Consider the following 21,613-nt stretch of genomic DNA (forward strand, 5'->3'; position numbering starts at 1 on the left):
ACAGTTCATATAACTATATAAAATTAATGTCAATGACCTTTAAGGTTCTGTATTAGGATAGTTTTAGCTGCTGTAACAAATGCCATGATTCAGCCTAACACAATAGAAATAAACGTTATTAAGCAGATAAATTTTTTTTGACAAGTTTTCTTTTAAATTTTTTTTAATGTTTATTTTTTGGAAAGAGAGACAGAGACAGAGTGCAAGTGGGGGAGGGAGAGAGAGAGAGGGAGACACAGAATCTGAAGCAGGCTCCAGGCTCTGAGCTGTCAGCACAGAGCCTGATGCGGGGCTCAAATTCATGAACCATGAGATCATGACCTGAGCCGAAGTCAGACACTCAACTGACAGCCATCCAGGTGCCTCTGAAGTTTTGTCTTTAAAACAAATGTAAAATTGTAGTATAACAAGCTGTTGACAAATGCATATATCAAAAGCTTGTACCTCAACTAAGTTATAGTAAAGTGAACTCCTATGTAACTAGTAGCCCAGCAACACATTTCATAGCCTCTAATCCTCTCTCCACCCCAAGTTACTCAAAGCAACCGCTGTTCTGACTTACAGTACCATAAATTAGTTTTGCTTGTTTATATTCTTCATATAAATCAAATCCTATAGTATGTGTATTTTTGTCTCTGGCATCTCTCTGGGATTCAAATAGGAGATTCAGATATTGTTGCATGTAGCAGTAATTCACTAATTTTGATTGCTTTATGATATTCTATTGTGTGAATACACCAAAAATTATCCATCCTTTGTTGATAGATATGTGGGTTATTATGAATAATGCTGATAGGAACATTCTTATACATTCCTTTTTGGAGTGTGTGTGTGTGTGTGTGTGTGTGTGTGTGTGTGTTTCATTTCTCTTTTTTGTTTCCTATTGGTTGTATTATTGAAAAATACTTGCAGTTTTTCAAAGTGGCTGTAAACTCTCATATTTATCAGTCATTTGGATTCTTTCTGTTAAGTAACTGAATTCTTTACATTTCTTTTTTGTATTAGGTTGTTTCTTACTGATCTGTAGACGTCATTTTTTTTCTGGATGCGAATGAACCCTCTGCTCTGTGCTACTCTATTGCCTTCTATCTTCTAATTCCTGTTCTTTTTTTTTTCTTTTTATCTTTATTTGCTCTCTCATTATCTTTAGTTGACTTTGTTTTATTAATTTCTCAAAATGGATTTCATTTATTTTTACTCTTTTTTTTTGTCCTTTTCTTAAATTAAAAGTAGTTAAGGCAATGATTATTCCTCTGAACACTATGTTAACTTTTCTTGTTGGTTCTGATATGTAGTATTTTAATAATTTTCTGTATAGTCAGCAATTTTAGTTTGGATTTTCACCTTGAAGCAAGAATTATGAAAGTTTTTTTGTTTTTCTTTTTTGTTGCATTGGAATCAGAATATATTGTTTTATACAACTTGTACTTTTGGAAATTCATTAGCATTTTCTTTGCAACCTAACAGATAATCAGCTTTATGAATCTTAAGAACGTGAAAAAAAATGTTATTTATATTGAGTGAATAGAAATTGTGTATATGGGTATTTATATAAAATATGCCATCAGTCAGATTTACTTTATTATGTTAGGTAAGATTTTATAAACTTTTTCATTCCTTTGTTTGTTATGGAATGGGATTAGTCTCCTAAAACTTATGTGCTTTTTTTGATTTCTCTTTGAATCTCCTGAGATTTTGTTTTCTATGTACTCTAGACCTCATAGATTCATAGATGTTCACACTTCTTTTTTTTGAGATCGTACCCTTTGGCATTAGGAAAATATTCTTTCTTCCCTCTCAATTTTTTTGGTCTGAATCCAATTTTGTATGATAGATGGTGATTTTTTTTTTTTTTGGTATGCATTTGCCTAATTTGTCAATTCTATTTTAACCTTTTCTGAGAATCTACATTCATCTGCATTAGTCTGCAACTACATGTTGTGATTCAATCTGAATGTTTATTTTTTACTGTTGGCCTTTGTACTGTTAAGTATGATTTGGTCTTTGTGACTTGATTTTTTTTTTTTAAGCTTAAATGATATCCTTTATCTTCAGAATCATTTCATCTACCCTACTGCTCATCTTCTCTCCTCTTTCCTCTGTTGATATTTGTTATGATTCCACATGGTCACAACATCTAACATTGTGTTCTGTTACCTTATATCTACATTTGTTTTAGTCTTACAATCCATTTAAGGAGAGGAAGCTGTGCTCCACTAGTCTTGTTGCTATGATTTTTACAGTAATTTCTTGGTTAGATGAAGTTAAGCTTCTACTAAATTCCTTAAGGGCTTATGCAAATGATCCTGTTTGTTTTATTTAAATTTAATAACAGTTTGGCTGGATATAAAAATTGTGAGTTCCCCTTTGTTTTTTGATCATTTCAGGGGTGTTGTACCCCTCTCCTCTCTTTTGTTTTCCAACTATTGAACACTGCTGTGAAGAAGTTTGAGGCCAGGCTGTTTCTCATTTTGAATTTGTGACTGCCTTTTAGGGTAGCTGCCCAGAAGGTTACTTCATCTTTGAAGTCTGGTATTTTTATTAGGATGTATCTTGGTATTGACGGTTAAGAGTCCCTTAACTCTGGGACACAGTGTACCCTTTCAATAAACAGACTCAAGTTTTTTCAAGTATATCTTCCAATATTGTGGAAATAGAACAAACAAAAGCTATTTGAGAGCTTGCTTTACAAGGAAATTCACAACAATCACTTGAGTTGTATAGAGACTCAATGTTGGACAGAGGAGTGGGATAGCTTCATGATCAGAGGAAGATTTAGGCAGGGGGAAACTAGGTGGACTAACTAGAAGCCGGCATCCTATGTGATTGACTTGGGGAGCATATTTTTCTTTCTCCCATGGTTTCTAAATGGGGCAAAGGTTGAAGCTAGAAGTTACTGATCAAATCCTGGTTATTTGGGAATAAATGCTTAGAGGGGTGTTACTTGGTTTTCTTGGATGCAGAGAGTGAATCAGGTGTATTTTCCTGTATGGTCTGGATAATTGTTCACATGTATATTCAGCCTTTCAATTATTATTTTTCCAATTACATTTTTTTCCTTGGCATTCTAGTTACATTTACTCTGGCTATCTTTTAATTAACTTCACTATCAATCATCTCTCAAGTTCTTTTAAACTTCCACTTTGTTCCTGCGTGTCTCATCTTCACATCTCCTTGTGTTCACTCGTGTCTTTTTTTTTTTGTTTTTTCTCTTTTGCTTCTTCTGATTTTGCCTTTATTTCTGTGATAGCTTTATTTTTATTTCTTCTATTTCATTCCTGAATGCTGCCAGCCCATGTTAATTTTGTTCTTGTGCCATTTATTCACTGATCTCTTGAATTTGTGCTTTGAGCTCATGTTTAATAGAAATTCCTTTCTTAGGTGTTTTAAATTTCCATCAGTTTCTTTCTCCATGGAAATACGGTTGTGTACTCATTGCCATTTCCTTTTATTGACAATTTTCTCATTAAAAACAAAACAAAACTCTTATGTTCGTGTAGGTCCTATGCTTTTTAAAATACTCAGCTTTAAAAGTGACATTATTGTGGACCAACTAAATGTGTAAAGAAGAAGCCAAAGCTATTTAGTTGAATTTTTTTTTTTTTATGTTCCAGGATTTTGTGTGTGAGCTCATTTAGACTTCTCTTGATCTGATGAAGACCGACAATGAAAAATTTATAGCTTTTGATTATTATTTTTAGTGCATGACTGTACCCTTGTGATGCCATGGATATAGACTAAAAACGTGATATATATATATTTTTTTATCACAGCATCCTGTTTCTGGAGTCTCACAGATGCACCCCCAGTAATGTATCCCTATCCTTCCTATTACTAATATTTCCTATTACTGTAGTTAATTACTACTAGTAGTTACATTACAGTGTGTATCCCTCACTATGTACTCCTCACCTAGAAGTGTATGTTGTATCACAGTTTTTGGAAATTGTAGCTGAGTCTTCCTGTTCAGAACTTTTTCTTCTTCTCTGCTCTTGCCTACATGGCCCCTTCTCAGTCACAACTGTTGTTTGAAGCTCTGGGATATTTTTGAGGGGATGTGGTGAGGGTAGGGATCTGAGGTTTTTAACTGTCTTTCAGTTTTCCTGAAAATGGAATTTGTCTTTTTGCTTAGTTCTTGGCAGTTTTAGATAATTTTGTATCCTTTCCAGGGAAATAAGAGGGAAATGTTGATTATTTGTCATAATGTTGAGATAATTATTTCAAGGTTCCTTCTAGGAGACGTAGGGGAAGATGGCATCTAGCAGTGACAGGGAATGTCCCTCAGCATGGCTGACTCAAAAGAAGGGAGCCCTTCATTCCTGTGGCCAGATCAGTCTCTCTTACTCTTACTTGTGCTTCCTACTTGAGCTGGTGTTTAAATTATTGCATTAGTAGTCTTCATTAACAAAACAAAACATCTTAAATATACAACAAGCCACTAGGAAAAAAGTCTTATTTATTTTATTTATTTATTTATTTATTTATTTATTTATTTATTTATTTATTTTACTGTGAATGGCAGAGGACAGACTATGAATCAGTGTTTCAGTTAGTATTTGGTGAGAAATTGGAAAATAAAGTTTAGACTTTGGTCATGATTACTAGGTAACACATGATAGAAAACTTATTAGATTTTTTTCTCCTTAAATTACCTTTTTAAAAATCATTCTATATCTGGCTTTAGAGGAAGGATGAACAGATTGCAGTCATTGAGGTGTGATTTTTGATAGGCCTTCAGAAGCCCTCTTGGCCCAAAACATGTGTCACCTAGGGACTTTTCTTCCTGCTTGACTTTGAATCACTTCAGGACTGCTCCTTTAGTCATCTTCAAGATTTCCATGGGCAAGGCAATGCACTAAGGATGATTTTGAACCAGTTTTGAGGTGCTTTGATTCTCACAGGAGTCTTTTAAACAAAAATTCCCTGAGAATTTTCTGGCTCTTCCCCCTAGGGTGACAACCATGTTCATGATTGGTAGTAGTTTTTGCAGTCAATACCATGTATTAATATACAAACTAAAGTATGGCAATGGGGTAAGGGTATCTCTCCTTTGTCAGGTATGAACCTTTTTTTTTTTTTAACGTTTATTTATTTTGAGAGTGAGTGAGTGTGTGTGTATTGGGGAGGGACAGAGAGAATCCCAAGCAGGCTTCACACTCAGGGTGGAGCCTGACTCGGGGCTAGATCTCACCATGAGGTCATGAACTGAGTTGAAATCAAGAGTCAGATGCTTAACCAACTGAGACACCTAAGCACCCTTGGGCCTGAGCTTTTAAATATAACCTCCTTCTGTTAAGGTGATTGGGCAGAGTTGGGGTCTTTGAGTAAGAATCAAAATGGGGGAGGGTGATCATTGCACCTAAAAAGACAAACACAAAACAAACCCCCCCCCCCAAAAAAAACAACTTAGTTCTAATCTTCTCTTTCACAGTCTCTGCCTTGTTGACATGTCTGAGCATTTTTGCTTCCATGTTTAAAATTGGGAAGAAGGAAGTAAATAGAACACTCTACTTGCATCTTGAAACTTGGTCCTATTTAGCCTTTATTCTGAGCTATGCACTGCAAGGTGTGCTAGTACAGATAGGAATAAAATTGTACTCTTTCATTCTGTATTTCTTTGTGAATACCTCCCTAGAACGTTACTGGGAGAAGATAGGGATAATTAACAAGGCAAGGGCTGGTCCTTCTCTGGTCCCTGACTGTTGTAACATCATCATAGCACCTGGCACTCTGATTTTCACCTCACTGGGATGTTGTAAAGACCAGGTCAGGGAATACAGAATGGATGGGGAAAAATGCTCACCAGCTGGGAAAGAACAAGCTATTGTGGAACATGGAGCAGTAGACTAGGAGAGCCTTTGTGTGAGATGAGTATGTTTAAAGATGTGGCTTGGGAGGGATTGGTGGTCAGAGAATATTTTTGAATTAGTAAAAGACCTTGTTAAAACATTAAATATAATGGGATAATAATATTGTTTACAGTCCTTTAGTGCCTCCTACTGCTTACTAGGAGGATAAAAATCTAATCTATTTAGCCTTGTCTCCTTCCTGTTTTAGCCTGTCTCCACCCCCTTAAAGGCACAATGATCTTTAATTCCTTAAGCTAATCAAATCCGATATTAATTCAGGGCCTTGGCATCACATGAGCTATTCCTTCTTTGAATATTTGACTCACTTAGCAAATACCTGCTTGCCAGATAGGTTCCCTCCCCTGCCCCCCACTTAAATTGTCACTTCAGAGAAATGTATTTTTATCCCACAAAACTCAGGTGTGTCACAAATGTTAAGTTTGTTTCTGTACCTCCTCTATCTTAAGATCTTGTTTTGTCTAATGGCAGGAAAAGCTACAATCTTGCTAATCCATTAACCTAGTCACTTCCAAGAGTTTCTTTAATTCTAGAATTAATCACTTCAGATACTTTCCCCCACTTTTGGTGTTGCATCCAATTAGTAGGGGTGCTTGCAAGTTATCACAGCATTTGGGAGAGCATCAAGTCACTGGTATCTAACCATGAGATACCTGTTTGTGAGACAAGTTTTTGGCGTATCTCTGATTATGGCACCCATACCTCTAGTTTCTGTCAAGGTATACCATCTTGCTTGGCCAGGGGGGTGGTCCTTACCAAGAGAACTAACCATGTCCTCGTATCATCCATGGCAGCGTAGTCCACCACCTGCCTTCTGCTTACCTGAGATATTTCATAGTCTTGCGATATCCACAGCCTTGCTGACTTTGTCTTTCACAGCTAACATCTGCGAGACCAATAAATATGTAAACTGGCTCTTTACCCTTATTTTGCAGAATTGTCATGGAATAATCTGATACACTGATTCTTTCAAGGTTTTGCTTTTGATACTTAAGTTTGGGCTTTGACAAATTGTGGAAAGAGCCTAAATGTCCATCAACTGATGAATGGATAAAGAAATTGTGGTTTATATACACAATGGAGTACTACGTGGCAATGAGAAAGAATGAAATATGGCCCTTTGTAGCAACGTGGATGGAACTGGAGAGTGTGATGCTAAGTGAAATAAGTCATACAGAGAAAGACAGATACCATATGTTTCCACTCTTATGTGGGACCTGAGAAACTTAACAGAAACCCATGGGGGAGGGGAAGGAAAAAAAAAGAGGTTAGAGTGGAAGAGAGCCAAAGCATAAGAGACTCTTAAAAACTGAGAACAAACTGAGGGTTGATGGGGGGTGGGAAGAAGGAGAGGGTGGGTGATGGGTATTGAGGAGGGCACCTTTTGGGATGAGCACTGGGTGTTGTATGGAAACCAATTTGACAATAAATTTCATTTATTGAAAAAAAAAGATAAACAACAATAAAAAAGTCTGGGCTTTGAGAACTCAAAGACTTTTTTTCTGAGGAAGCTCAAGCACTTGTCAATGAAAGTTTTATTTTTTAAGTCAGTTTGCTCTGTCAGTAGATTGAAAAGTCTATTTTGAAGTTTAAAAACTCAGAATGGATTACGTCTTTGTCTTGGTATTCTTGCTAAAAAAGGAATAGAATTTTTATAAAGGATTGAATATCTGTGTACAGGGAAGAGTCAAAAACGAGATGGTGGAATACAGAGGGAAGTACTTTGTATAGGAAATGTACAGAGGGAAGTACCTTGAAACCTTCCTCAGTGTCAGGACCAGATCAAACCCCGCTGTTACAGGCTGAAATTAAATGCTGAATTGATAGGTATCTCTATTACAGCAATGTCCATGTGTCCCACCAAACTGAGTTTCTCTTTTTTTTTTCTTTTTATATACAAACTTACAGTTAAATCTACTAAAAGTAATAGTTATTAAAAACTCATCATTGGGGTGCCTGGGTGGTTCAGTTGGTTAACTGCCTCTTGATTTCAGCTCTGGGCATGATCTCATGGTTCATGAGTTTAAACCCCATATCGGGCTCCACATGGATAAATCAGAGCCTGCTCGGAATTCCTTATCTCCCCATCTCTCCACCTCTCCTGCACTCAAGCTTGTGTTCTCTTTCTCAAAATAAGTAAACTTAATATTACTATTATCTATATTCTTGAGATTATTTGTATTTTTTTAAGTTTATTTTTACTTTTAAAATTTAAATCTAAGTTACTTAGGATTTTAGGAGTAGAATTTAGTGATTCATCACTTATATCTAGAACCCAGTACTCATCCCAACAAGTGCCCTCCTTAATGCCCATCATCCATTTAGCCCATCCTCCCACCCAACTCCCTTCTAGCAACCCTTAGTTTTTTCTCTATCCTTAAGAGTCTCTCATGGTTTGCCTCTTTGTGTTTTTATCTTGTTTTTCCTTCCCTTCTCCTATGTTTATCTGTTTTGTTTTGTTGACTTAGCATAATACCTTCTATTTCCATCCACACTGTTGCAAATGGCAAGATTTCATTCTTTTGATTCCCGAGAAGTATTTCATTGTGTGTGTGTGTGTGTGTGTGTGTGTGTGTGTGTGTGTGTGTAAATTTGGCTGTTGTCAGTAGTACTGCTATAAACATTGGGGGGCATGTGCCCCTTCAAATCAGCATTTTTGTATCTTTTGTATAAATACCCGGTAATGCAATGGCTAGGTCATAGGGTAGTTCTATTTTTAATTTTTTGAGGAATTTCCATACTGTTTTCCAGAGCAGCTGCACCAGTTTGCATTCCCACCAGCAGTGCAAAAGGATTCCCCTTTCTCCATATCCTTGCGAACATCTGTTGTTTCTGGAGTTGTTAATGTTAGCCATTCTGACAGGTGTGAGGTGGTGTCTTGCTAGGGTTTTGATTTGTATTTGCCTGAAGATGAGTGATGTTGAACATGTTTTCATGTTTTTTTGGCCATCTGGATTTCTTTGGAGAAGTGTCTAATCCTGTATTTTGCCCAGTTCTTCACTGGATTATTATTATTATGTTTTTAGTGTTGAGTTTGATTAGTTCTTTATAGATATTGGATACTAACCCTTTGTCCAATTGGTTATTGGCAAATAACTTCTCCCATTCTGTAGGCTGCCTTTTAGTTTGGTTGATTTGTTTTTTACTGTGCAGAAGCTTTTTCTTGATGAGCTTCCAATAATTCATTTTTGCTTTTGTTTCCCTTGACTCCAGAGACCTGTCTAGTAAGAGGTTGCTGTGGAAAAGTCCTAGAGGAGAAAACAAGGCAGCAACACAACAAACTGAGTTTCATGAGAGATCTAGGACTTTCTGTCTTGCTCACTATTTAAAGCCTGAGCTTTAAGTGCAAGACTTGGCAGAGAATAAGTGTTACACAAATTTTCATGACACTATTGAATAACACAGAGTGAAAGAGGAGATCAACCTAGCAACAGGATGGTCTGGTATCAAGGTGCTGAAGGGGTACTGAATGAACACATGTGGGAAATGGCTGCAAGTAGTACCTCAAATAATTGATTGGAGCAATGATGTGTTTGAGTATTGTTGTGGAACCCATTGGAACCAGGATCTTTGTGCTCTGCATAAACTTCAAGTAGACATTGAGTTGGGAACTTATTTTGGGATAGTAGTGATAGAAACATAATGAAGAACAAAGCGGGGAGAAAAACCCTTCTGCTTGTGGGTAGCACTGTTGGCATCTGCCTGGATGCTCTTTACATAATTCCTGCTCATCACCCTTCCATATTCCCCAAACATGGACTGAATGTAGTTCTGGCTGACTACAGAGAAGGCTTTATTTATGTTGACATGGTGAGGACAGGGGTTTGTAAAATTCTCTGCCTGAATGTGCTGCACTGGGGTTAGAGTTTCCCTATAGAACCAGTAGGCCTGCTTGAAGAAAACAAATAAGTTAAAAATAACAAGTGGATAATTCACTTTCTCATTTTATCAGGTTGTCAGGAAATTTGTGTGTATTGTATGTGCTTTTATAATTTGAAAAACATATCTGAATCTTGTCAGAATTGATTATTTTGGGACTTTAAAAGCAATACACTCAGAGAACAAAACTGAAAAATCCTGACTTGAAAGCAGATGGTGAAATTTCTTACTCATTTGATTCTCAGGGAATACTGGCACATTTTTGGCACTCGAGAAAGAGAAATAATGTTATTAGGGTCACTGTCTCAATTTATCTTAAGGGAAGGACATGAGGAAAATGTAAGCAAGGCTTACCTAAATTTCTGTATAACCCAAACTCCAGAAGCTGGTGGAAGGCAAGTAGCTTTGCAAATTGACATCAGAGGAAAAACGAAACAAAACAAAATTTGGCAAGATAGATTCAGACACCAAGAGGGGGTGTCTAAGACCTGTGACCCAGCTTCCTTATTTTACAGATAAGGAAACTGAGGCCTGGAGTGAATTGGCTTGTTCAAGGTAACAGTTAACTACTAGGAGAGCTGTGATCGGATTACTTAAACCACTACTCAAACTTGTATTATCATACAGACCATGGAAGGATTCTGTTAAAAATGCATATTCTGATTGAGGAGGTCAGAGACATAGCCTAAGAATCTGCATTTTCACATGCTCTTTGGTGATATATTGACAGTCCTGTTTCCTGGACAACACTGACTTGTTAGTTAGCAGGGTCTAATCCTAAACCATCCCAGACTACCTCCTTCAGAGAGGATGCTAGGTTAAGGCAAGGAAGGAATCTCAAGAGCCGTCCTACCTGGTGAGCTCTCATTGGGCCATGCTAAGCCTGACTCTCTAAATCGGGGATGTCCTGTGAGGTCAGGTTTTGGGAGTTCTGACCAGATCACTTTTCTTGCCTTCACCATTGATCCTGTCACTGTCTTCTTACATGGGACAGGGTGTTGGAAAGATGTGCTACCTGTTATGTAAAGAAAAATTGTGGAAGACTACAATAGACTATTTGATTCCTTGGGCTTTCCTACCATTGTCTTTGAGCATTGTTAAAAAATAGTTACTTAGCATAATTGGGAGTGGAGGAGGGTGAGGGAGGGAGAGAATCCCAAGCAGGATCCATGCTCAGCATGCAAGCATGTGGGGCTTGAACCCACAAACCATGAGCTCATGACCTGAACCAAAGGTGTACATTCAACATATTGAGCCATCCCGGTGTCTCTGGTTTTTTTGTTTGTTTTCTTTCTTTTTAAAAATCTAAACTGTAGAACTCTAAGTGTAACACAGATGATTCTTGTCTGTAGAAATGCAAACAAAATATGTCCCATGGAATGTGATTATTGCTGTATAATATTGACCATATCTATCTGTAAATTCATTTCAGCATTCCTGATGGTCTATGTGTTTCTTTGAATTCTCCTTTGAATTGATTGCAATATTGTACTAGTTGTGTCATTACTTCATGAGTTAAAGTATTTGACACACGTCCACTTGATATGTGAACAAGAGCCATGATTTTATCTTTTAACAATGTATTTTTCTTAACAAACAAAAACAAAAACAAACCACTGATTATTGGGTTGCATATCTTCTCCAAAAGAGGTGAAATTGGATCTTCCCTTTAATGTGAGAATTTGGGATTTTTATTTTCAACTTTTATATAGCATTTAATGTCATGCCATCTTCCGGAGTCACAAAGGATTATAAGTTACTGATGAAGCAACTAAAGCTCAGGGAAGTAGATTTATCCAGGGGCACATACCTAGATACGGCAGAGCAAGGACTCTTCCATTTCCTTATACTACCTTTTATTTGTGTGTTCAGATGACCCAGGTCGTGACTATTACCCCAATCCATGAAATGGGGTTAAGGAAAATGAGAAAGGTTTATGTCTTGTCACGGATATGTTTGTATCTATGATGTACCTCAGGCCTGTCACCTGCAAAGATGTATTATCAACCAAATGTGTCTCTGAAGCTAAATGTCTCCATGCCACTATGGATGAGAATGACCATGGTGACAGATAGTGATGATAGTTTCTTGGAATGAATACATGCTTTGAAGCCAGATTGACCTGAGTGTGAATTCTTTTCTGTTATTTACAAATTGTCCTACCCTTGGCAGAGTTGTTTATCCTCCCTGGAATTTTTTTTTATTTGTAAAATGTAGATCAATTTCATAGAATTATTGCAAGAAATTCGAGACGAGAAGCACAATGTAGTTTTTAGTCGTTGTTTATCAAATATTCTTTTCCCTTCACTTTCTCCCTAAAATATATTCCTTTACTTCAATTGTTTACTCAGAAGAGTGTTAACTGCTTGATGACATTTAATGAACACTTGTTATGAATCCAGCCTTGTGGTAGGGAGTATGGGGCATACAGAAACGTAAACATTCCCATTCCTGCTTCTGATAAATGTGCAGCCTAATTAAGGAGAGTGTAGTTCCAGACCTCAGTGCCGTAAAGGTTCGGAGAAGTAAGGCATCAGTGAGTGTTATAAAAGGTGTTATGGCCACATCATGAGTAAAAGTGAGGTGGTAGGAAGGGATATTAATGAGCAGAGAGGATGGTATTATGGAATGTTGGAGCACAAATGGGGAAAGCAGGCCTATGGTGGTCTGGAGAGCTTGTGTGCCAAGCTAAGCAGTTAGGTCTTGATAAACAGGTGACATCCAGATTCTCAAGGGTCTCAGCAGAGGAAGGAGTGTGCTGTGCAAGTCTGGACATTGCCTTTTGTGGCTTCTTCCATGGGCTCTATTTGCTGCTCTTAAGCTCCCCACCCAACTTCTGGAAGACAGAGATATTACATGCTACTCTGACACTGATTCAGAGGCTGCCTTTGAGGAGTAGTGAGCAGGAGGCTGCTGTGGGAAGAAATGGCAATTTAAATGCCCCATGGAGGCAGCTCCCCCAGATTTTTGCACATTACATTTCCTTCTGAGTGTCTGCTCTTCTGATTACTTTGAACAGGAAGATGTTATCTGTAATTTTTCATCATAAGTCTGTTTAATTATCTTTTTTTCCTTTCTAGGGACTCAATTTAATGAAAAGGTATAATTTTGACTGCTGGAAAATTGAGCTTTGCTGCTCTAGTCAATATTTTTCATTACCATTGTCATTTCTAGACAAGCCTCTTGATAATGGAATTGCATGTGAGCCCTTTATAAGGATTTTGACAAACTTCCATTTGGAACCAAGGCAATTTCTGTGGCTCGGACTGAATGCCTTGGGCTTTGGGTAAGAGGGGATGAGGGCAAACTTCCCTTTTATGGGCACAACAGTGCTGATGTGCTGAGGGCTAGTGTCAGTGCAGGATACTGTATAGTGGGCAGATCATCAGCACTATGTACATGTATTTATCAGCAAGTAAAATGGGAGATGTTGAGCCTGGAGGAAGGAGTGATAGGAAGGGAGAAGACACATGGGAAGGGAGTCTGAAGTCCTTTGATATATATGGGATACAGAATGCAATCAATACATGATATTTAGGCAAACAAAGCTAGGGCAGCTACTAACTCCTAGAGTGACTAAAGTAATGACGAAAAATAAAAATAACATACCTTTGAGTAGCTTGCATGTACTGTTCAATTTTTATTTTTAAAACAACCCTGCAAGGTCAGTGTTAATAATCTGATTTTTGTAGATAATGACAGATCTGGGATTAAATTCCTGGTCTTTCTAAGGCCAAAGGCTGAGCTCTCTATAGCATGGCACTGCCTCTCTAGGAAGATCCTTTTAAGTAAAAGACTTCTTAGCTTGAGGTGAAAGTATTCTTACCTTGGGATTCAGATGAGTCCCAAGTAATGGTAGATTGTACTTTCTAATAATCTTTGTATGGGGGACCAGGGAGATTTCTTAGGAGGAGGATGGGGAGGAATGGAGGCTGAAAAAGGTAATGAATTATGTCTTGTAAGCCAAGGTTGGTCTTCCAGCTAACATGGAGTGCTGGGTTTTGAATGTAGTTAGCATGGATACTCAGCCCATCCTCTGGTCCAGTCCTGAAGATGTCATAAAGACAGGGCTAAAAATAAAGACTAGCTGAGTTGTCACTAAGGCCACCATATATCATTAGAGGCAAAAGATCTCTTCTTTTGGGGACTTAGTTAGCAAAATACACTTAAAATTCAGGGGTGGGATTCTTCCATGCCATATTGGAAAGAGAAGTGGGACCACAGAATATTTGGGGTGCTAGTGAATTCTGCCAAGTTGAGCAATAGTTCTTTTCACATCTGGATTGGCCATGTTGGCACAGAAATCAAGCAAATGCCAGTAGAAAGAAGCCTTTAGTAGGTACCGGCAGGGACAACGGGACCCTTGTCAAGGTAGAAGTGCTGGACATTGGCAGAAAAAAACAACTTCGAAATGGACAAAATATGATTATGGGGTCCATTCAATGGATTTCTAGGTGTTATATAGTGCCCCCTTCTGGATTATTGATATTTGGGGGGGTGTATCTTTCATTCTCTGAACTTGCAAGGTTTGAGCACTCCTGATGACCCATATGGGTCTATCTTTGATTCTCCTTTGTGCTTGTAACATCTTACTGGTTGCCTCATTAGCAAGTTAAATAAATTTTTTTATGTGAGTCATGTTTTTACCTAAAAAAATAATCCTTAAATAGCTTCAGATGTTTAGTAAAGATACCCATATCTTACTCATGATGGGTCAAACCTCTTTATAAATGAGAGTCTAGAGTAGACTGGACTGCTAAAGGTAGGGGAAGGAGAGGTTGGTTGGGTTTTGCTTCTTCAAATTTCTTCTCAGTGTTTTTATAGTGTTCTGGCCCTGCTGGGTGGATTTGATACACTTTTGATTTTGTACACTTTTGTGATTTTTGTGATGGTTGGGTGGAGGCTACAGTGATGAGGGAAACAAGAGCTTTCAGATGGAGCTGAGAGAAGAGTGATTTTGAAAGGTTTGGATTAGAGAGACACTCTGAACTGCAGGTATGAAGAAAGTGGATGGGAAAGAATAGGAACTTGATGAGATCTGTCCCCATTCACAGTACTTGATAAACACAAGCAAAGTTATTTTGAAAATACATCATGAATTACTAGACTATGTCGCTTTAACTGAGCAGTTCTCTGAATCAGTCATGATTTTGTAGGTTTTATACCAACAAGCTTGCTATTGACCATCTTAGCACTTGGGATGACATTTCTACAACGTGCTTTAGTATAAATAGGTATTTCTAACCAGGAAAATGAACTTGGTTCCTACTTCAAAGAGTGATAGGTTAGGGATCTTAGTAAAACCTAAAAAAACCTATTTTTTACCTTTTAGCATTCCATTAATAATTATCAAATTTCCTTGCATTTTAACAGTGACCCTAGATGATAATGCCATGCAGCAGCAAATTTCTGAATATTTGCTGTTAAGTTCACCAAATTACTGATGTTCCTGACTACATCTCACTAGGAAGATATCCAATTTCACATTGGTCCTTTTCTTGGACTAACCAAGAATAAGTGACCAGGACCAATATTTTTTCTTGGCAAATCTTCCAGGCTCTAAAAAATACAACCTTGACCCAAGAAGAAAATTTTCTAAGAGATACAGGAGTGAATGACCCCATATCCTTAGGTCACTTCTCCATCTGAGTACTTCCCTTCTTGACTTGTTGGTGTGGGGACTAGCTTTCTGACTTTTGACAAAAAAACTGAATCCAAGTCAAGAAGATACTGTGCTGGGTCATCAGAAACAGCTCAAGTTGGGACCATCTCTGCCTATCACATGTGGCATTCCTACTGCAATAAATACCCTCTGGCTATAACAAAGTATGTGAATTGGGGTAATAATCTCCCCAGATCTCATTTTATTAATCTGTGAAATGAATGGAAGACTTCCAAGCTATTTTTTAGCTCTTAGTGGATTTCAGGCATAAACAATAGGTGATAGGTCTCCCTCACATCTCCCCATTATAGCCACTTCAATTCTGGCATGGTCTTAAATCTTCTGTTGACTAGAATCAGATTAACTGAAAGAACAGTTCTCCCTCGATGAATATTTTGGCTAATTATGGCTTTTCTGTAAAGGACCCCCAACTGCTCAAATGTATCCTGGCCCTTAATGGAAATGTGGGTGCATATGAAGGCCAAGACCAGTAGAAGTCAGTGGAATGATGCCAACTGGTGGGTCCAGCCACTGGTGCAGGATGACACTGGTCACTTTCCTGGTGATTGTGGGGGTAACTTGGGAATTCCAAAGAACCAAAATAACAAGTAGGCCTTCGATGGGAAAGAAGATGCAATAGAGGGTTCAGTAAGAATGCTAACAAAGGTGCTATAGGCAAGATTCCTTAACTCCCTCTCTGGCTGAGGGACACGATTAGCTGGAATCAATGGTCCAGGACAATCCTGGGTACCTCAAGTGTCTTATTGCAGTCTCTTGAGGTCAGCTCTACACACTGGAAACCTGGGGCCAATTTCAGATCTCTGTCACCTTGAATAGGATCACAATTTGTTTTTCTAAGACCTGTGGTGGTCACTGAAAAGTAGCACCCAGACATCGAGATTTGAAATGTTGTTTGAAAACTAACACTTTTTGGTGACAAAAGAATTGTCTTCCTTTCATTTATTGTTCCATAATCTCCGACTCCCAAAAGGGCTTAGGTTTCCAAGTGCACTACATAATTGCCTGCCCCAGTAATAAAGAGGTTATATTCTCTTCCGTTGTGATAGCAACAGAACTTCTTTACTGTGGTGTGTGTTTGGGAAGGAAGTCAGGATCTGACTCTGCCCATTTTCTAAAATTAAATTCCCCTGCAAGTTTGCTCCAGATAAAGGGTCAAAATCTCCTGCTAACTTGTCAGGTTTTTTTCTGGTTTTGTCTGGAAGCACTTGTAAAGCACTTTCTGGGAGAATTAGGGGTTTAGCTGCTCCAGTTGGTTCAGGCTTTCAGAAACACGAGCCTCTCCCTTCAGTCTTACTTTCCTTGTTTGTTTCTTGTACTGGTAGCATCTGCCCTTAATTCAGATTGCCACTATTCTTTCTGCTGATCTAACCTTGCAGAACATACTTGGACCATTTCCATGCCCTGGGGATTCAGCATAAATTCCTTTTGCAGGAGAAAGTGGGTGGGTGGTAAGTGGGGGGGAGGTGGCCACTGTTGTCTCTTCAGGTTCCTTTTTCTTTCAAGTCCCACCATAGGATAGAGATATCCTATAACTTAGCATCCCAAAATGGGGACACTTAAATTATATGGTAATTATTGATAATTACACTTGGATAGCAAGAACAAACCAGGATCATCCCAGCTGAACAGAGATATGTGGCCCCGCACCAGTGGACTGGGCATACTTTGGCCGTTGGGCTCTTTATATGCCATTCTGGCTATGTAGAATGTTCTTCCCCTACATTTCTGTGGTTAGTTCCTGTTCACTCTTTCTTTACACTTGATGTTAGACAAAAGGCCAAGAAGTGATCACTCTTTCTTTAGACTGTGGTCTTCAGTAATGACATTTTTTAGGAAGACTTCTCTGACAGTCCAGGACTGGGTAAGATGCCCTGCTTCCAAAGCTTCCTCTTCCCCATCAAAACCATCATACCATATTGTGATGTTCTATTTACAGTGAGCTCGTGTTTTCTCTCTCTCTCTCTCTCTCTCTCTGTCTGTCTCGTGAGTATGCACCCAGGGCTCAGGGTTTAGGCACTTTTTACTTTGTTTCTGCAGCATAATACCTAGCTTGGTGATTGGAGCTAAGTAATTTGTATTTGAATGCTATGCTGATTTTTTTTTTCCCTCCCCTCTCACCCTTTTCTGGTGCCTTGGGTCTCTTATATCTAGTACAGTATTTGCCTGTATTTAGTTTTGGCTTCTTTCTTTGGTATTCCAAGTCCTGTTTTCTCTCCTTGCCCTTTGCATTTTGATCAAGCTCATCCTACTCTTTTCTCCTCCCTGCTCTTCAGGTCTCACTGTATCCTATGACAGATGGCTCAATTTCTTCTCCCACACTTTCTTCCTTTTAAAACAGTTCCTATAGTGAATGGGTGGCTCCTTCTCTGAAAATGCACCCCAAGAATAAGAGTCCCCATTCTCCATGATTTTGAAATAAAAGGCATGAAAGTCCAGGCCTGACATGTCAGCCTAGAAGATCTCTGCTTCAGTTTTGAGTTGGTGACAAATTACATGGAATTGGCATGCCTGCAAATATGTCTTTACTTCTGCTACTGTCCCTCTGCAGTCTGGTCCTTTTTTTTTTTAATGTTTTTCTTTAACGTTTATTTATTTTTGAGACAGAGAGAGAGCATGAATGGGGGAGGGGCAGAGAGAGAGAGGGAGACACAGAATTGGAAGTAGGCTCCAGGCTCTGAGCCATCAGCCCAGAGCCCGATGCGGGGCTCGAACTCAGACTGTGAGATCGTGACCTGAGCTGAAGTCAGATGCTTAACTGCTTAACTGACTGAGCCACCCAGGCACCCCTGTAGTCTGGTCCTTTTAATGTTAGTAAGTTTGAAGCAGGACTGCTGCTGGGAAGATTTTCATTGTTAACACTAAATTTTTTTTCTTTTCTTTTTTCTTTCTTTTTTCTTTTCCCTCTTTTTTTGTTTTTTTTTCCCTTCTCCCTTTTTTCCCTTCTCCCTTTTTTCCCTTCTCCCTTTTTTCCCTTCTCCCTTTTTTCCCTTCTCCCTTTTTTCCCTTCTCCCTTTTTTCCCTTCTCCCTTTTTTCCCTTCTCCCTTTTTTCCCTTCTCCCTTTTTTCCCTTCTCCCTTTTTTCCCTTCTCCCTTTTTTCCCTTCTCCCTTTTTTCCCTTCTCCCTTTTTTCCCTTCTCCCCCTTCCCCTCCCCCTCCCCCTCCCCCCTTCCCCCCCCATTTTAATTTTAAGTAGGCTCCACAACCAATGTGGGGTCTGAACTCATGACCCTGAGATTGAGTCACATGCTCTACTGAGCCAACCAGGAGCCCCAACACTAAATTCCTTCCCCCCTTCCCCCCTTCCCCCCTTCCCCCCTTCCCCCCTTCCCCCCTTCCCCCCTTCCCCCCTTCCCCCCCCATTTTAAGTAGGCTCCACAACCAATGTGGGGTCTGAGCTCATGACCCTGAGATTGAGTCACATGCTCTACTGAGCCAACCAGGAGCCCCAACACTAAATTTCTTTTGAATCTTTTTTTTTTTTTTTTTTTATGAAGTTTATTGACAAATTGGTTTCCATACAACACCCAGTGCTCATCCCAAAAGGTGCCCTCCTCAATACCCATCACCCACCCGCCCCTCCCTCCCACCCCCCATCAACCCTCAGTTTGTTCTCAGTTTTTAACAGTCTCTTATGCTTTGGCTCTCTCCCACTCTAACGTCTTTTTTTTTTCTCCCTTCCCCTCCCCCATGGGTTCCTGTTAAGTTTCTCAGGATCCACATAAGAGTGAAACCATATGGTATCTGTCTTTCTCTGTATGGCTTATTTCACTTAGCATCACACTCTCCAGTTCCATCCACGTTGCTACAAAAGGCCATATTTCATTTTTTCTCATTGCCACGTAGTATTCCATTGTGTATATAAACCACAATTTCTTTATCCATTCATCAGTTGATGGACATTTAGGCTCTTTCCATAATTTGGCTATTGTTGAGAGTGCTGCTATGAACATTGGGGTACAAGTGCCCCTATGCATCAGTACTCCTGTATCCCTTGGGTAGATTCCTAGCAGTGCTATTGCTGGGTCATAGGGTAGGTCTATTTTTAATTTTCTGAGGAACCTCCACACTGTTTTCCAGAGCGGCTGCACCAATTTGCATTCCCACCAACAGTGCAAGAGGGTTCCCGTTTCTCCACATCCTCTCCAGCATCTATAGTCTCCTGATTTGTTCATTTTGGCCACTCTGACTGGCGTGAGGTGATACCTGAGTGTGGTTTTGATTTGTATTTCCCTGATAAGGAGCGACGCTGAACATCTTTTCATGTGCCTGTTGGCCATCTGGATGTCTTCTTTAGAGAAGTGTCTATTCATGTTTTCTGCCCATTTCTTCACTGGGTTATTTGTTTTTCGGGTGTGGAGTTTGGTGAGCTCTTTATAGATTTTAGATACTAGCCCTTTGTCCGATATGTCATTTGCAAATATCTTTTCCCATTCCGTTGGTTGTCTTTTAGTTTTGTTGGTTGTTTCCTTTGCTGTGCAGAAGCTTTTTATCTTCATAAGGTCCCAGTAATTCACTTTTGCTTTTAATTCCCTTGCCTTTGGGGATGTGTCGAGTAAGAGATTGCTACGGCTGAGGTCAGAGAGGTCTTTTCCTGCTTTCTCCTCTAAGGTTCTGATGGTTTCCTGTCTCACATTTAGGTCCTTTATCCATTTTGAGTTTATTTTTGTAAATGGTGTGAGAAAGTGGTCTAGTTTCAACCTTCTGCATGTTGCTGTCCAGTTCTCCCAGCACCATTTGTTAAAGAGGCTGTCTTTTTTCCATTGGATGTTCTTTCCTGCTTTGTCAAAGATGAGTTGGCCATATGTTTGTGGGTCTAGTTCTGGGGTTTCTATTCTATTCCATTGGTCTGTGTGTCTGTTTTTGTGCCAATACCATGCTGTCTTGATGATGACAGCTTTGTAGTAGAGGCTGAAGTCTGGGATTGTGATGCCTCCTGCTTTGGTCTTCTTCTTCAAAATTCCTTTGGCTATTCGGGGCCTTTTGTGGTTCCATATGAATTTTAGGATTGCTTGTTCTAGTTTCGAGAAGAATGCTGGTGCAATTTTGATTGGGATTGCATTGAATGTGTAGATAGCTTTGGGTAGTATTGACATTTTGACAATATTTATTTTTCCAATCCATGAGCAGGGAATGTCTTTCCATTTCTTTAAATCTTCTTCAATTACCTTCATAAGCTTTCTATAGTTTTCAGCATACAGATCCTTTACATCTTTGGTTAGATTTATTCCTAGGTATTTTATGCTTTTTGGTGCAATTGTGAATGGGATCAGTTTCTTTATTTGTCTTTCTGTTGCTTCATTGTTAGTGTATAAGAATGCAACTGATTTCTGTACATTGATTTTGTATCCTGCAACTTTGCTGAATTCATGTATCAGTTCTAGCAGACTTTTGGTGGAGTCTATCGGATTTTCCATGTATAATATCATGTCATCTGCAAAAAGCGAAAGCTTGACTTCATCTTTGCCAATTTTGATGCCTTTGATTTCCTTTTGTTGTCTGATTGCTGATGCTAGAACTTCCAGCACTATGTTAAATAACAACGGTGAGAGTGGGCATCCCTGTCGTGTTCCTGATCTCAGGGAAAAAGCTCTCAGTTTTTCCCCGTTGAGGATGATGTTAGCTGTGGGCTTTTCATAAATGGCTTTTATGATCTTTAAGTATGTTCCTTCTATCCCGACTTTCTCAAGGGTTTTTATTAAGAAAGGGTGCTGGATTTTATCAAAGGCCTTTTCTGCATCGATTGACAGGATCATATGGTTCTTCTCTTTTTTTTTGTTAATGTGATGTATCACGTTGATTGATTTGCGAATGTTGAACCAGCCCTGCATCCCAGGAATGAATCCCACTTGATCATGGTGAATAATTCTTTTTATATGCTGTTGAATTCGATTTGCTAGTATCTTATTGAGAATTTTGGCATCCATATTCATCAGGGATATTGGCCTGTAGTTCTCTTTTTTTACTGGGTCTCTGTCTGGTTTAGGAATCAAAGTAATACTGGCTTCATAGAATGAGTCTGGAAGTTTTCCTTCCCTTTCTATTTCTTGGAATAGCTTGAGAAGGATAGGTATTATCTCTGCTTTAAACGTCTGGTAGAACTCCCCTGGGAAGCCATCTGGTCCTGGACTCTTATTTGTTGGGAGATTTTTGATAACCGATTCAATTTCTTCGCTGGTTATGGGTC

The sequence above is a fragment of the Lynx rufus genome, unplaced genomic scaffold (assembly GCF_022079265.1).
Source record: "Lynx rufus isolate CCGP_SWC_20201006 ecotype Redwood Valley unplaced genomic scaffold, mLynRuf1.p SCAF_8, whole genome shotgun sequence".
NCBI lineage: Eukaryota > Metazoa > Chordata > Mammalia > Carnivora > Felidae > Lynx > Lynx rufus.